Genomic DNA, 13844 nt, shown 5'->3' with positions numbered 1-13844 from the left:
TTTGGTACAATTGTGCCCAGAGGACTTGACGTATTAGGTATATTACTGTTCTGTAGCTGGGCGCTGGGGAACACCTGGTTCCTCGAAGACGCTTCATCCAGGTGATGATGCAGGAAGCAGGTGGCAAGGACAAGCCAGGAGAGCGCAGAACAGAGAGAGTCAGGGGGTCCCTGAGTCCTTGTCCGTGATCTGCCGCTGTAGAGCCAGGACGAGGAATCTCCGCAGCGGTCCCAGTGTCTTTCGCGGTTCTATGGCTGATCTGTTGCATCTTATCCGGGTAATTGAAGAAAGAGGGCAAGCTCCTCTGGGCACCGGTCATGGCGCTGGGCACGGGTTACTGCCTCATAAATAACTCCAAGCTGCAGTGTCCAGAATGCCTCTAGTTAGAAGAATGAGGTGACTTTTCCTTTGTAAATGGAGACTTGAAAGGAGTCTCCTTTCAGTCTCCTGTAAAAATCCATCTCAAGTGTACCTTTGCTGTGGTGGTCACATTAAATTGCACAGGACTAAATACACACACGCCTATATATAAGCTTGGTGGATTGTATCCATTTTTTTAAAATAAATTTATTTATTTATTTTTGGCTGCGTCCGGTGTTCATTGCTGTGCACGGGCTTTCTCTAGTTGTGGCGAGCGGGGGCTACTCTTCCTTGTGGTGCGGGCTTCTCATTGCGGTGGCTTCTCTTGTTGCGGAGCACAGACTCTAGGCACGCGGGCTCGGTAGTTTGCGCACGGGCTTAGTTGCTCTGCGGCATGTGGGAATCTTCCCGGACGAGGGCTCGAACCCGTGTCCCCTAAACTGGCAGGCGGATTCTTAACCACTGCGCCACCAGGGAAGCCCAGATTGTATCACGTTGATATCCCGGTTGTGATAGTATGCTATCATTTTCCAGGATGATCCCATTGGGAGAGGCGGGGTACAGGATACAAAGGAGGTCCCTGTATTATTTCTTACAACTACATGTGAATCTATAATTATCTCTAAATAAAAAGTTTAATTTAAAAAGTGGTTGGGGGGAACTTCCCTGGTGGTCCAGTGGTTAAGACTCCGTGCTTCCAATGCAGGGGGCACAGGTTCAATCCCTGGTCAGGAAACCAAGATCCCACATGCTCTGAGGCTTGGCCAAAAATAAATAAGTAAATTAAAGAAAAAAAAAAGTGGATGGAGGGAATTCCCTGGCGGTCCAGTGGTTAAGACTCCACGCTTTTACTGCGAAGGGCCCCGGATCAATCCCTGGTCTGGGAACTAAGACCCCGAAAGCCTCACGGCATGGCCTAAATAAATTAAATTAAAAGTGGATGGAAAAAATAAATAAAAAGGGGATGGATATGATCAACCAAAAGTTAAAGGATCATATAAATGCACCTAGAGTTTATGCACGTCCCCTATCCCAAAACATGCTGCCCCCTGCTAAAGCTGGTATTGACAAAAACCTCAGTTTAAATCTCAGATCTTACCTGGGGCTGAAATATTCAGACCGTTAGATTCACTAAAGCACAAAATCACTGTCTTCATAAATCACAGCTGAAGTCGTCTTTAACATTTTATGTTCACTGTATAATCATTGTCAGATCACCCATCTGCCACTTGAAAGTGTTATACTCTCATTCCTTGAACTTAGGTGTAAATTTACCTTCACCCTTAATAAACATCATTCTGCTGAGTTTTTTTTTTTTTAATCTTCACATTAGGCATCCCTTCCAACTTAGCATCATTTGAATATTTATAAAGCTGTCTATATTGACATTAATAAACACGATGAAAGGGACAGCACCACGCCGTGTGTGGCCTGCCATGAGATAGATGCTCTCCTCTCAACCCCTCATAAATCTTTCATCAACATTCTTGGGATTACACAGTTGAGCACATCTGCCTGTGGTCCTGTCACACCTAAACTTCTGTATCATGTCTGACATATTATGACAAGACTGTCAATCTTGTGAAATCATCACTGTCTTGTGAATGAAAGGCATAGTCCCAATTTATCAACCTTGCACCCCCTTTGAAAGAATTCAGTATGGCATTGAACCAGTGTGGACTTCTAGTGGTGACAGCTTTTTTTCCTAGGAACTCACAACTCAGCCAGAATTTCCGAGAGTAGAGTATGTTTGTCAGCACATAGCTTTTGTTCTTCTGGAAAGCCCAGGGCACATTTGTTCTGCGTAGCTTCTCACTTCTTGGACGTTCATCTTCACTGCTCAGAACATGAGGCTGAGCATATGCCCTCTGGACCCAAGAGCATCCTCTGAACATCCTCACCTAGGCATTCAGTAGCCTCGGGTGTGTGTGTGCCACCTTTTCAAGTCTGAGGCTTATTTCCTTTGATAGAGAGGAAATAGGTGAAATGAAAGTGAGTTCTGCTTTCACTTGATCAACAGTCAATGAGTTATTCAACCAAGGGCAAATGGAACCAACTTTCAGAGATTTAATCAATAGCTAATCCTGGACTTCCCTGGTGGCGCAGTGGTTAAGAATCCGCCTGCCAATGCAGGGGACATGGGTTCGAGCCCTGGTCCGGGAGGATCCCGCATGCCGCGGAGCAACTGGGCCCGTGCGCCACAACTACTGAGCCTGCACTCTAGAGTCCGCAAGCCACAACTACTGAGCGCTTGTGCCACAACTACTGAAGCCCACGTACCTAGAGCCCGTGCTCCACAACAAGAGAAGCCACCGCAATGAGAAGCCCACGCACCGCAACAAAGAGTAGCCCCCGCTCTCCGCAACTAGAGAAAGCCCACGTGCAGCAGCGAAGACCCAACGCAGCCAAAAATAAATAAATTTATTTTAAAAAAATAGCTAGTCCTCTCTATGAAACAGAGCTCAAATTATTTTAGTTTTCTGTTCTAACACGAGATTTATAATTATAAAATATAATGGAGGATGGAGTTCCAGAATTTTGCTTTTACCTTTCACACTGTAGGGTCAAGTACCTTTCAGTTAGTAAGATCAGGCTTTCTGAAACACCTTTCAGTGGGGTATTTTTTAAAAGGCAGGTTTAGCCATTTCCTACCTGACTCACAGTGTACCTGAGTTGGGGTCCCTATGATTAAGACTGGTAGAGGGTCAGTCAAGATCAGGGAGCACAGGTATGGTGGCAGTTAGAGGAAAACTTTGACACAATGACTTTGCCCTTAGTCACCAATGTTTGTCACCATATTCTTGATTCCTACAAGCTATTATTACAAACACTGGAATTTAGCTGCAGATCTTAGATAAAGCTGAGTCTGTACAACCCAGCAACCACTTCCCCCCTCTCACCTTACAAGGATTTTACCCTGGATCTTGTTATTAGTTGGAATATTTACAGATCTCCAGGGGGGAGAGACTTCCTCTTCCTGTGCAGGGGACAGGAGGAGAGACCACTGGGTCTCTCCATGTGCCTGGCACCGTGATAGTATTTGTGGCCCCTGTCTTTGGAGTTTGCATCCTAGGGCCCAGCAATTATAGCTGCAAACAAAGAAGCCACAGCAGCTAAGAAACAGTGACTATCATTCACGGAGAGCCTGCTGTGTGCCAAGCATGTTATTCAGATGGACTCAGGTCCTCTCAGCAGATTTTCTCAGGGCATGCATCAGCCCATTTTACAGAGGAAGAAACTGAGACTCATCGGGGTTAAATAACGTGACTGAGGTCACTGAGCCCAGGTCCCCGTGAAGGACTCACACTCTTCCACTCACTGGAACCAGCACCAGCTCCAGTACCAGAGGGCAGTTCTCACTGAGCGAGTGAGCTGACTTCCTTCTGTAAGATATTGATACTTAGGCATTTGACCACCTTTTGAGATTCCCTTGATCTTCAAATGCCAATCACCAAACAGGCTGAAACCTTCTATGGGGAAGCTTTGCCTATAAAACTAGATTCTTGCTTAGGTCTGTGTGAGTCCCAATTCCTTTACCTTAAGGACATGTTCTTTAAATTGTTACATATGTGAAGGGCCAAGTTTCCTGCTGGCAACTAGAAGGGACTAAATAAATGGTGCTTAAAAAAATGCACACACATATATATATAACAATACCTAACTATGCAAACCAGGAGTACTTAAAAAGAGAGTACTTAGCTGAAGCTACTATTTTAAAAGTTTTTATTATGGTTTTTTTTTTTGGCTGTGCCGCGTGGCTTGTGGGATCTTAGTTCCCGAACAACGGATCGAACCCAGGCCCTGGCAGTGAATGCTCCAAGTCCTAACCACTGGACCACCAGGGAAATCCTAAACGTTTTTATATTTTAAAGTACATTTTTAGAAAGCCATTGGCTATTTTGCAGTTTTTGGTTTTTTTTTAACGAAGTAGCCAAACATATACAGACAGCTCATGGAGCTCAATATCAAAAACACAAACAACCCAAGTAAAAAATGGGCAGAAGACCTAAATAGACATTTCACCAGCGAAGACGTACAGATGGCCAACAGGCACATGAAAGATGCTCAACATCACTAATTATTAGAGAAATGCAAATCAAAACTACAATGAGGTATCACCTCACACAGGTCAGAATGGCCATCATCAAAAAATCTACAAACAATAAATGCTCAGCTCGGTGCTCTGTGATGACCTAGATGGGGGGGAGGGGGGAGGGAGGTCCAAGAGAGAGAGGATATAGGTATCCATATAGCTGATTCACTTCATGGTACAGCAGAAACTAACACAACATTGTAATGCGATTTTACTCCAATAAAAAATAAATTTAAAAAATAAAGTAGCCAATGAGCATCTATCTCTTGAGCCCTTTTTACTTGTCCAACACCAGGGAGGGCTTGCGAAGGAATGTAAAGGATGCCGGAAATATGAAACATTAACTGTGTCTGTGAAGGAAAAAAATCATGAACCACCCTGAAACAATTAGAGCACAATTACAGGCAAAACATCTTGTAGATGCAAAAGTTTCAGCAGGAAAGAAATCCAAGTAGAGAAGAGAAGGAAAAAAAAGGATGAACAAAACCATAGGTGAAATTTTGAAAAAGAATTTCATCTTTTACCGTGGAAATTTCAAGCAGACACAAAAATAGACCTCTTTTGTTTCATCCCTGCCCACTTTTTTTTCCCTGAAGTATTTCAAAGCACATCCAGGAGGGAGTGACTGAGCTACTATCTTGCCAGCTGAGAGGAAGTAGGGGACGTTTCATCAGGTGGGGACCCCACGAGCAAAGGAATGTTCTCTATTGTAAATGAGCACAGAAAGTCCCCAATCCTGTTCATTCTGAATCTATCTGAGCCTCCACGCCCCACTCCTAGGGCTGGTGTGTATACTGGGAGTTGGGGGCTGTCAAAAACAACTCCTGGGTTTCTGGCTGAAGTTACTTGAGTTGAGTAGCTGATACATGGAATCTGGGGCAGAAGAACAAGTGAAGAGAGCACTAATGACTTTCATTTGGGCAGGTTGAATCTGAGATGCTTTCAGGGATGTTGTGTTAGTTTCCTAGGGCTGTCCTAACAAAGTATCATAAACTAGTTAAAACAAGAGAAATGCATTCCCTTTGGGAGGCCTGAAGTCTGAAATCAAGGTGTCACGAGGGCCAATACCCCGTATGGAGGCTCTGGGGGAGAATCTGTTCCTCGCCCCTTCCAGCTTCTGGTGGCTGCGGGCGTTCCTTGTCATTGCCCTAAAAGGCCCACCTAGAGAATCAAGGATCATCTCTTCATCTCAAAATCCTTATTTTAATCACATCTGCAAAGACCCTTTTTCCAAATAAGGTAACATTTGCAGGTTCCAGAGATTAGGACCTGTCATCTTTGGGGAACATTAGTTGGCTTACTGCAGATATGGAATCCACTCTAAGGTGTTCTAGACAATGAATGGGACTTTTCCTGTTAGTGTGGAAAAAGCCTGGCTAAAGGCCCGCAGCTTGCTGGTGGTTCTAAGTGCTCTCTTGAGGACCAGCAGAACAGGCTAGCTATTTGCTGACTTCAGGTGGTGCCTGGGGAAGCCTGGTCCCACCCTCAAGCCAAGTGAGGACTGCTCCGAGGGAAGCCCTCATAAAGATTCGGGATACCCGGGACTTCCCTGGTAGTCCAGTGGCTGAGACTCTGCGCTCCCAATGCAGGGGGCCGGAGTTTGATCCCTGGTCAGGAAGCTGGATCCCACATGCCACAGCTAAAGATCCCATGTGCCGCAACTAAGACCCAGTGCAGCCAAATAAATAAATATTAAAAAAAAAAAAAAAGATTTGGGATACCTACAGGCAGAAGACCTAAATAGACATTTGTTCAAAGAAGACATACAGATGACCAACAGGCACATGAAAAGTTGCTCAACATCGCTGATTATTAGAGAAATGCAAATCAAAACCACAATGAGGTATCACCTCACACCAGTCAGAATGGCCAGCATCAAAAAGTCTACAAACTATAAATGCTGGAGAGGGTGTGGAGAAAAGGGAACCCTTGTACACTGTTGGTAGGAATGTAAATTGGTTCAGTCACTGTGGAAAACAGCTCAGAAAACTAAAAATAGAGTTACCATATGATCCAGCAATCCCACTCCTGGGTATATATCCAAAAAACCCAAAAACACTAATTTGAAAAGATACATGTGCCCCATTGTTCATAGGAGCACTATTTACAATAGCCAGGTCATGGAAGCAACCTAAGTGTCCATCAACAGACGAATGGATAAAGAAGATGTGGCGCATATATATATATATATATATATATATATATATATATATATATATATATATATATAACAATGGAATACTACTCAGCCATAAAAAAGAATGAAGTAATGCCGTTTGCAGCAACATGGATGGACCTAGAGATTATCATACTAAATGAAGTAAGTCAGACAAAGAAAGACAAATATCATACGATATCACTTACATGTGGAATCTAAAAAATAATACAAATGAATCTATATACAAAACAGAAACAGTCTCACAGACATAGAAAACTATGGTTACCAGAGGGGAAAGGGAGGGTAGAAGGGATAAAGTAGGAGTTTGGGATTAACAGATACACACTACTATATATAAAATAGATAAACAACAGGGACCTAGTGTATAGCACAGGAAACTATATTCAATATCTTGTAATAACCTATAATGGAAAATAATCTGAAATATATATATATATATCTGAATCACTTGGCTGTACACGTGAAATTACCACAATATTGTAAATCAACTATATTGCAATTAAAAAAAAAAAAAGATTTGGGATACCTACAAAAGAGACACTGGCATCTCTTTCTCAGGTTGTATTGCATGGAATAGCACTGATTGCTTTTGGGCTCTCTGGGCCCACGGGAGCAGAGGGGCCGAGACAGCATCACAGCAAGCGGGCTGAGCGCTGGGTTGACTCCCCAGGTACACTTGAAAATGTCACTTCAGTGGACCTAGAGATTGTCATACTGAATGAAGTTAGTCAGACAAAGACAAATACCATATGATATCACTAAAATGTGGAATCTAAAATATGATACAAATGAACTTATTTACAAAACAGAAGTAGAGTCACAGATGTAGAGAACAAGCTTATGGTTACCAGGGGAGAAAAGGGGGTGAGGGATAAATTGGGAGATTGGGATTGACATACACACACTAAAATAGATAACTAATAAGGACCTACTGCATAGCACAGGGAACTCTACTCAATACTCTTTAATAACCTATGTGGGAAAAGAATCTGAAAAAGAATGGATATATGTAGATGTATAACTGATTCACTTTGCTGTACAGCAGAAACTAACACAACATTGTAAATCAACTGTACTCCAATAAAAATTAATTTAAAAAAATAAGAAGAAGAAAAAGAAAATGATGTCTCTTCATAGCAAACCATTCTGAAATTCAGTGGCTTAAAACCACAAACTCAGGCCTAATCCAGGTTTACTGCTCAGGTTAATGGTGTCCCATTCCCTGTGATCCCAGGAAAGATTCTGAATGGTGGTGACTTCTTTGCCAGAGACAGAACACTTTTCCCTGGGGAATGAGTAGAGGGGGTGTGAGTCATCTGCTGTCACTGCCTTCTTGAGTTCTAATCGGGGACCCAAGTTCTCAGTGGCTGTCCTAGGCATGCTGGGTCTAGGATTAGTTCTCTCTCCCCAGGGTCTCCGGTGGGGTCCTCTGCTTTACGAAGAAAAGCCCAGGGCTTTCAGAGAGACCAAGAGCTCAACCTCTGTTTCAACATTCACAGTTAGGGAGACTTGAGGGAGGGGTGAGGGGACGAAGGGAAGAATAAAAAGCAGCCCCCTGCCTGGGCCATGTCCACCACCCACCCCTGAGTGACCCTCGGCTGAGGTCAGGGGCCAGAGATCAAAGCTCTGCTCCGGGGGGCCGGGCTCGGGGCTCCTGAGAGAACAGGAGTTGTGAGACCAGCCTGGCAGCCTTACCTTCATCTGGAGAATTATATTTGGGGAACATCTTTTTCAAATCTTGAACGCCTTCTGGGACCCAGCCTGCTTGTAACTTGGGGATAGCGGTGCCAACGAAATCGCAGCATAAAAATGCGACACCCGGGTTCTAGTGAAAACCAGCCCAAGCAATTTCCAAGCAGCAAAAAAGTGATTCTAGGGACTTCCCTGGAGGTCCAGTGATTGAGACTCTGCGCTTCCAGTGCTGGGGGCCCCGGTTCAATCCCTGGTCGGGGAACTAACATCCCACATGCCGTGCGGAGCAGCCAAAAAGGAAAAAAAGACAAAGATTCTACACACGTGAGATTTCAATGAGAGGTCCTTGAACGAACTGATTTTCCCAAATGCAGGATGAACTTTCTGCTTCTTCACGATGATATCATTGGAGTGATTATGGAATGAATGCCTTTCTAGCTTCAAACGCCACAGTTTGAGGGGGGAAAAAACAATAGAGATACTTATAAGAGGTTCTCAGAGAAGGCGCGATGGACTTGAATTTCTAACAAAGTCCGCGGGTGACGCGGAGCCAGTTGGCGAGAGCACACCGTGAGGAGCACGGAATTAAACGACAGCCAGGAGAGTCCGGACGCTGTGGGAGCTCGATAACGTTCAGCCCGTTCCGCCTCTCCCTCCCAGCACAACCTCAACCGTACACACGAGGAGAAAGGGACCGGCCATCTGTGCATGCTCAGAGCTGAAACAATTCGGGGGCTGCGGGGGAAGGAGGGGCCCTGAAAACGGAAGCCGCTGCTGCTTTGGTGTTGCAGGGCTACTGATTCGGATGCTGGAAATTCCTTCACTGGCTGCTGGCCAAAATATGTGTTTCAATTGAATCTATTTGACTGAATTTCAAGTAATGTAGAAGTATTTGACCAGCAGTAGAAATAACAGGAAGTAACGGAGGCAGGCTTTCCGAAGAAAAGTGGTAGAATTTTTACTACAATGTAGAGATTTCTTCCGGGCACACAGAGCAAGTTTCTAAAAATTTAATTGATTTATGATAATTCTTTACCTTTGCATCATTAGACTTGTAGAAGGCCTGCATGCACTATCGTGTGATGGGCTTTTATTTTATTTCTTTATTTTATTTTTATTTATTTTTTTGATCGGTAAGAATTGGATTGATTTAGAGAGAAATACACTCCACAGACAGCGTGTGGAGCATCTCAGAAGGTGAGCTAGGCCGTGATTGGCTTTTAAAACAATAAAATTGTTTAAATTTTAGAATAATTTTAGGTTGGGACTTCCCTGGCGGTCCAGTGGTTAAGATTCTGCGCTTCCACCGCAAGGGGAGAGGGTTCAATCCCTGGTCCAGGAGCTAAGATCCCACATGCCGCGCGGCATGGCCAGAAAAAATAATAATAATAATTTTAGGTTTACAGAAAAGTTGCAAAGATAATACACAAAAAACTTGCATACCCTTTACCTGATTTCCCTGAATACAGCGTTCATAACTATGGTTCTTTTGTCTAGACTAAGAAATTAACATCATTCCCTTACGAGTAACTCAACTTCTGACTTTATTTGGATTTCCCGTTTGTGCGCTGATGTCCCAGGATCCCTTGCTGCACTTAGTTGTCACGTCTCCTTAGCCTCCTCTGGCCTGTTTCTCCACCTCTCCCTGTTTTCCGTGGCATGGACAATTTTAAGCGGGTCTGATCACATATTTCATAGAATGTCCCCCAGTGTGGCCTTGTCTGACATTCTTCTCACGACCAGACTGGGTTGTGGATTTCGGGAGGAACACGCAGAAGTGATGCAGCGCCCTCACTGCATCCCGTCAGGGGGTACTTGACATCCACATGCTTGTCACTGGTGACACTCACCTTGACCTCTAGGGTAAGGTAGTGACTGCCAGGTTTCTCACTACAAAGTTACAGGGAAAATTTTCCTTTTCCTGACTCTTTTAACATCATTATGATTCAAAAGTGTTCCGTGGGAAATCACTTTGATTCAATGGTAGCCACCAAGTTCATAACTGGCTAGGCTATCCCTGAGACCAGATTAAGATGCTGCAATCACAACATTAAGACAATTTAAAGCACTGAGAGAAAGGGTGGCCAGGATAGGTGTCACCAGTGATGGCCAATTGAAAAGCTCACTAATGTTCGGAGACTTCTTGGTCTCATGTGTTTCATGAGCTACTTGTTTCTTCGCAGAGTTTCTCTTATTTTCTAAAGCAGAATCAAATACTCTGGAAAAATCTAGTAACCACACCTTACAAAAGCCCATACAGGGAATTCCCTGGCGGTCCAGGGGTTGGTGCTCCGGGCTGTCACTGCCGAGGGCCTGGGTTCGATCCCTGGTCAGGGAACTAAGATCCCACAAGCTGCATCATGTGGCCAAAAAAAAAAAAAGCCCATACATGTTTCTTAGTTTACTATTATTTTGGTTTGCTTAGTTTGACAGAAAAGACCAGCGGTGGACAAATTATAGCCCGAGGGCCGGCCGTCTGCTTTTGTAAATAAAGCTTTCTTGGTACAGCGCCACACGCATCGATTTACCTTCTGCCGATGGCTAGTCTGGGGGTCCCACGGCAGGGTTGGGTAACTGCCACAGAGAGCATGCGGCTTGCAAAGGCTAAAATACTTACTATTTGGCCTCTGAAGAATAAGTTTTCTGACCCCTGTGATAGACTAAAGGGCTGTGATGAGTTTGAGAGACTGGGGTTGTGCACACGGTTTACTCTAGCTGTCCAACTAAAGGCAACACAGTGAGACCCAAAGACTTGGGGGGAAGAGCCATCATATTTAAACCATGGGCTCCCTCAGGGGACTGACTGACCCACACTTCCTCTGTGAGTGCCTTTCAGTCCCTCTGAGATTGAGCTGTTGTTCTGCCGTGTGTATCAGACAAATGTTTCTGCTGTGTGTGTGGCCAGCTGCACGTAAGGCTGCGTCATCTGCAGACACGCGGGAGTTCTCGCCACAAGCCAAGCTCTTGAGGTTCGTGTGGATTTCCTATTGCCTGCTCACAGCTGCTTGAGTAGCAGCGAAGCAGTCATTTCAAAATTAGCCAAAGTCTGTGGTTACTGAGCGGATTTAGTCTTTTACTAGATACCTGAGATCTGACAGTCTCATGTGCATCAGGACTCCAGAGCAAATAGCCTGCCCAGAAATAATTTCATCTCACTTTACTATATTAGTATACTGTGCCACAAAAAGGAACATAAAATTTAAACAAAGTTTGAAACAGGTAACACATATATGTGTGTGTCCTTCCTATTCACTGCCCCCACCACCAACTTCCTTGAAAGTGCAGTCACATTCTGATGGCATCAAATTCGGCCATCTGCGACCTGCTTCCAACTTCGCAAAAGTGGACTTCTTGTTGCTTCAAGATGGTGAGTGGAGAAAGTGCTTTCGTTGGTCTGACCAGTTCGTAGACATTCATGTTCACGGGGAAATGAATCTCCAGTTCCCCTCTGGAGTTTATGGCATAAGCTGCTTGGATTTGAGCGTCAGCTCTACCACCTCCGTGACCTTGGATAGGTTTCCTCACCTCTTCTGGTGCTTTGTACAGAACCTAGAGATAAAAAGATGAGCCACAAGGATGGGGGGTACGAGTTAAGCAAGACTTTAAGTTCTTAACGCTGCCAGCTCACGGAAGGCGGTCGGGGTAGCGATGATATTCATGTTAGTTTAGTTTCCCTTTTCCTCTCAGGACACAAATCCCACCCTCTCCTTTCCAGGGCTTGCTCGGTCTCATCTCTTCCCAGGCTGACACGGCGTAGCTGACAGACTCGTTATCTGACTGCTGCAGAGCTGAAGCTGTACTTAGGCACTACTTCTCAATCCATCCATTTCTGTTGTTTCTTCAGAGGGAAGGACAAGATTCCTTCAGAAGCCGAGACTCTCAGGTCTTGCCAGGTGAGGTCAATTGCCAACAAAAACCACAAGTCAGGAGGGTCTTTGGTTTCTAAGCCTGGGTTCGAAACCCATCCATCGTGTGGAATATTTGCAGAACTACTGAACTCCCCAGGGGGCAGAAAAGGAGTTGAATACCGAGATATAAGCCACGGCAATGCTTTTTATCCTCTTAAAGCTTTGTAGGCAACCTTGAGCACTTTTGTCCATTCTGGAGGACACTGGGCACCTGAGTCCTCCAGAGCCTGCAGGTGTGCACATGGGAAGCAGAGAGGTGGGGTACGTGCAGCTTGGGCATGCAACGGAGATTGAAACGCAGAGATGCTTTTGCATAGATTGGCTACCGGAACCTTTGGCATTAGAGCAAACGAACAGACTCTCCTTCTTCATTTTTATCTTTTAGAGCACATTCCACACACAAACTTCCAGAAGCAACTTCTGCTTCCCAAGAGCCAAGGAAATAGAAGATCAACTGTTCAAAGCAGATACTGAGATTTATGCTTTCTGAAGGAGCGGCAGACCAGCGTTTGGGGAGTAGTCCTATGATGTTTCCTACTGTTTTTACAAGCAAGTGTGTACTATCCAAGAGTGGTTAAGGTTTTGACAATGTTGGTCTGTTCCGGACTTCTGTCAAAGCAGCTGCCCCTGCTTACAGATGCGCCGGGTCAGATCTTTTTGAAGTAGTGGCACTTGCAGCTCTTGGTTAAAGGCTCTGCTTCCATCTGGCAGTGCAGCGCCCGTCTGCCTGTCATGGGTCCCGACAGAAGCCCCGCTCTGTGGTTTTCCAGGAAGAAGGCAGAGGAGCTGAGCCCAAACTTTGTCTTACTTAAAACTGCAAAGCTGGTGGTGGAGATGTAGATGAGAAGACGGGGTGGGAGAAGACAGAGGAAAACAACAGGGACGCCTTACCTCTAGTTGGTTGGGAAAATTCTAGAGGGGGCACATTTACTGCAGGGAGAGGTCAAAGGGTGTCTGCTCCTGGCTGCAAATAGGCCTATTAGGTTTGCTGTTAATAAATATGATGGAGCTGGGGGGGGGGGTACTTTTTTTAAAAAATAAAGCTTTGGTTAGTAAAGCCAGAATCTAGAGGGGGCTCTTTTATTTTCAACCTTGAAGAGTTTTTAAGAAAATATCCACTCAGTATATTATCATTAGTACTAATATCATTTTGAAACTTTTATACATAGAGAATAAAGCATGATAGTCAATGTATACTGAAATTCATCTAGAAATTAAAGAAGTTAAGAAAATCTGAATAAACTTGAACATTATTTTCCTAAACAGAGCTACTCTCAAAAGCGAATTTACAATGTGAAAAACTTAACCCTACATTGTTGAGTAAAAATGGAACAGCTCTGAAAGGTGCACAATGCGTGTGTGTGTGTGTGTGTGTGTGTGTGTGGAGCTGGGCAAAGCAGTTTCCCCTTTCTTCAAGATTTGTTGATTTTCAGGGAAAACCCTAGCTCTGGGGGGTCGTTTCCATACGGGAGAGCGACCGTAAAAAAGCAGTATTTTAATGCCAATCACTGCAGTCACAGTTTATGAACCTGTAAGGGATCAAAACTAGGGACGTCAGAGTCCCACACAGGGCAGATCTGGCACGAGGCGTGCTTTCTTATAAGATGAGTTA

The sequence above is a fragment of the Balaenoptera acutorostrata genome, chromosome X (assembly GCF_949987535.1).
Source record: "Balaenoptera acutorostrata chromosome X, mBalAcu1.1, whole genome shotgun sequence".
Classification (NCBI taxonomy): Eukaryota; Metazoa; Chordata; class Mammalia; order Artiodactyla; family Balaenopteridae; genus Balaenoptera; species Balaenoptera acutorostrata.
Note: the sequence above shows the minus strand (reverse complement) of the source record.